This window comes from Lygodium microphyllum, chromosome 20, assembly GCF_053477565.2.
Source record: "Lygodium microphyllum isolate KBCC chromosome 20, Lygodium_microphyllum_v1.1.10, whole genome shotgun sequence".
In the NCBI taxonomy this organism is placed as follows: domain Eukaryota; kingdom Viridiplantae; phylum Streptophyta; class Polypodiopsida; order Schizaeales; family Lygodiaceae; genus Lygodium; species Lygodium microphyllum.
Window position 1 is genome coordinate 114,398,501 of NC_141154.1, and position 4,372 is coordinate 114,402,872.

The window sequence follows — 4,372 nt, forward strand, 5'->3', positions numbered from 1 at the left end:
TGAAGATGAATATATGGAGGCAAATAATATAGATCTATCGGGATTATGGAGAGTTATGAGAAATAAAATTTTCCACATATCATCAAGAAAGTAGGAGCTTAATCCTTACTGTCGTGATTGCTGGATGTTTGTTCCTTCTGCCAATAGAGCACAAAGAGCCTTACTCGACTCTCCTCATAAAACAACTTCTTGTACTCTGTGTTCCGATAGAAATACTCCATCAATCCCAGACCTTATGATCTCTTTTACAAGCACATGATGAAGTGATCAATCAACTTAAGGTTCTCTAACAGCGACAGGAATTGACATGCTAGTCTGTCTTTGGAGGTTGAAGAGTAAAGATACAAGTTAGTCATGCGATGAAGCAGAAATATATTATTCAGAACTTCTCTGCTGAATCAGCTACATCCTCTCTTGAAAGCAACGGCCAATAACAGAGTTCTACCACAGGAGACTGCAGAGAAGGTTAAGGGCATGTCTATTACATTTGAAGGACTGAATACAAGTGTTCTTCTAGACGTGAAGAATGGATTTAGAATTCTCAAAAACTACGTGCGTCTTCTGAAGAGTTGTTGGAATGGAAATATGATCCTTTGTGAAGGCTGTCACTATTGACCTTCTATCTTGAAATTATTTAAAGTCCTTTGTGGTCGTGACTTTGCTTTCGAAATCCTTCGACATATTTGGTGAACCTGACATGAAAGCGTCGCATAAATTTCAGGATGGGAGATACTTCAACATCATTTTCAGCCTCTTCTATGATTCCTATTGCGTCCTCTACTTCATCTCCATCATTGACTGCTGCTTCAAGTACTTCAACAGATGATCTAAAGCAGATTTTGCAGAATATATCTATGTATATGCAGCTTCAAAATCAGCAGACACAATTGTATATGCAGCAGCAGCAGCAATTGCATCAACAACAGTTGTCTCAGCAAAGGCAACTATATTCGGAGCAAGAGAATGCAAATAGCGCGACTAAGGCGATTGAAGCAGTTGAGAATGAGAAGAAGCTATTTGATGGCCATAATGTTTCAGCATATTTGAAGACATATGAGATCAAGATGGGGTTTTTTGGAGTTCCAGCTGGACTTATGAGTAAGTATTTCCTTCATCTTGTCACACCCGCCTTGAGGGCGAAAGTGACTGATCTTTTTATTCAAAATTTGCATTGGCAAGATTTTAAGAAGGCCCTGAAAGAAGAGTATTTCCTTGAGAACTTTGGGATGGCTACACGGTGGTCATTCCGAGAGTGGGTCTACATGCCAAACAAAGGTTTAGTTGCTTCAGAGTTGATTCGAGAATTTGAAGAGAGGTATAGTCAACTTGATGCCATTGAACAAAGAGCATTGGATGTTGAGAAAGTTGAGCTTTTCTTGCAAGCTGCAGATCCTGCTCTTCAGGAAGAATTGGGAGAGCTTCTTGAGGATCGCACGAAGCCTATGGGACTTAAAACGGATTGGCAAGATGCCCAGGATGTAGTCTCGACTTTGACCAAGAGGAGGATATGGAAGACCCGCCTACAAAATGGTTCTATGACACCGACACCGTCTTCTGCTCCTATGCCTACTTCTATCCCTGTTATTTCTTCTCCTCCCCAGCCAGTTTCTTGGCCTATGCCAGTGCCTACTGTTTCTACTCCTCTTGTTCCTCCTGTTCCACGACCGATGCCAGTTCCTTCTGCTCCAAAACCATCCGCTCCATCGGTGCCTTCCTCTCTTGATGACATAATCAAAGGCATAACGGATTTGACACTAGAGTCAGTTAAAGCAGAATTGGTGGGAAAATTGAAAGAGAAATTTGCTTCGACTGCGCCTACTATTTCTTCCAGTGCTCCTACTACACCTAGGAGTGCTCCTAGTGCACCTAGGAGAGATCGAAGATGTATTTGGTGTGATAGTACGGACCATCAGCATTGCAGGGATTGTGAATCTTTTCAGGATGCAAGGAGGAAGAATTTGGTATTTTGGGGACAAGATGGTAAGATTTGTTTCTGCATATGGAGTCCAGATTGAGAAGGGATTAGAGAATCAGTCAGGATTATGGACTTATGCTATGGAGACGGCAAACAAGGGAAAAATTCAGTAAACTATTTTGACTAGTGCAGGCTCTAGCATCAGATCTGAGACAAGTTGGGATTCACCTATTGACAGGTATACTATTTATGCCTACTTGGCTAAGTCTCAGGGAGCAGATGTACTTGTTGAGGAGAAGCATAAGAGGGATGAAGAAAATCCAAGTGCAGCTAAAAAGACTAGAGGGGGTGAGTTTGTTACTCCACCTACTGCAGGACCGTCTTTGAGACCAGGGACAGAACGACAGATGGAAGATGCTCAAAAGAGAGAAAAGAGGCAAGAGCCTAGAGAGAGAAAGCAGCCAGGGTTTAGATTGATGTCTGATATTGAGACATCTACAGACATGAAGAAAATCTTTAATGATAAGATACTTGGCAGTGAGGTGACTTTTACTATTTCTGAGGTTTTGGGCATCTCGAAAAGAGAGTTTCAAGATCAGCTCTTCCAGGAGGTCTTGAAGAGGAAAAGACATGCATTGCCTACTACTGATACACAGGGAGTTTTGGTTGGGGAGTTGGATGAGGATAAGGATGAGGTTATTATTGAGAATGCTGTTGTTTTTCCACAGATAGAGAAGAGGGTTCAACCTATGCATTATGTTGAAACTGATGAGCCTGTCTTGATACCGCGTAGTCACTTTTTGCGGAGTCATTCGGCTAGGGCAACTACAGAGACGATGGTAAAAATTGGAGAGAAACAGGTGCCTTATGTTGCTTTGGTGGATCATGGTTCAGAGATTAATCTCATAGTTCGTGGAGTTTATGAAAGTAATAGATGGCCCATGGATGTAGAGCATGGGTGGCGTATGAGAGCCGCCAACAACATTGCAGGTAATTTGTATGCTGCCTGTCCCAGTGTCAGGGTTTCTATTGGAGATATAGAGGAGGATTTCCATTTCTTTGTGTAGGATTCATGCTCTTATCCCATAATTCTTGGACAGCCATTCATCACAGAGATGCGCATGGAAACAAAGGTAATGGATGATGGATCTGCTTATGCACGGATTCGCAGTAAAGATGGTATGAGAGCAGTTCAGTTTATGACTGTGTGTGTGAACCATGTTAGAAACAGGGATACTCTTAGAGATGCACCTTTGCCCACTGTGAGGGATTCGGGTTTTCATTAGGTACTGCTGTTTTGCGAGATGACGGTGGTACAGAGCAGAGGAGATTGGAGTTCTTGCCTCCTGGCAGTAATGTTTTCTCCTCCAGTTTTGTTGGAATTTCAGCAAACAGTTTGATGAGTTATCAGAAGACTTTTAAGTTGCCTAGAGCTGCCAGGCAGTACATATGCAGGAAGGAGAAAAATTTGAAAAATGCAAGATTTTGAGAGGATGATGAATATTTAGATGGGATGTATGATAGTATGATTTGTGCAGATACGATGACAGAGATGGAAAATATGCTGAAAACTGACGTGCAAAATTGTCACAGTAATGTATTAGTGCAATCCCTAGACATGTTTCATGAAATTGCAGATTTTGTGTCACAGATAGAGTCAGAGGCTGAGGTGATTCAGCAAAAAGTATTGAGTGTTGAAGAAATTCAGCAAACGGAGTTTCCAGCTGATTATGATCAGCTTACAGAGACATAGAGGACTGAAAACTTTCAGCCAACAGAGTTTACTACTGAAATATTTTAGCATCCAGAGTTTAGAGCTGTTCCTATGCAGTCCATAGAGCAGAGGCCTGAGGATATTCAGCCAATGGAGTGCAGAATTGCTGATTTACATCAAGATTTGAGTAATGCAGAGGATCATAATGAAGCCAGGGTTGACATGAAATACAAGACTGTGGATAGGAATGTGGATTCTATAGGCAAGATTACAAAGTATTATTCTATCACTTCAGAGGTACAGAGATTCATTGGAGCTTGTGTGTTTTACATGATTTGAATACCCCATTTTGCACACATAGCAGATTGTTTATATGAGCTGTTTCAAAAGGGGCAGAAATTATTTTGGGATGAGAGTCACACTAGAGCCATGCAAAATTTGAGAAAGTTTTTGCAGATTTTTTGGAAGATGGTGAAAAGATGGTTTGGATCGACATGTCTTTGATAATGCAACATATGAGCTGATAGAATTGGATGGGATAGTGCTTAGAGTGCCTATTGCAAGAAAAAGAATCAAGATTTTCAAGAAAAGAGATGATGAGAATTATGCATTGGAAGAATTTGCAAGAAAAGAGCAACAAGAAGAAACTCCAGTAGAAGAAACAGATGATATGACAGATAATCTTGTTGATATACTGGAAATACACAATGAAGAGATTGATCTGTTCGTGGATCTTGATGATA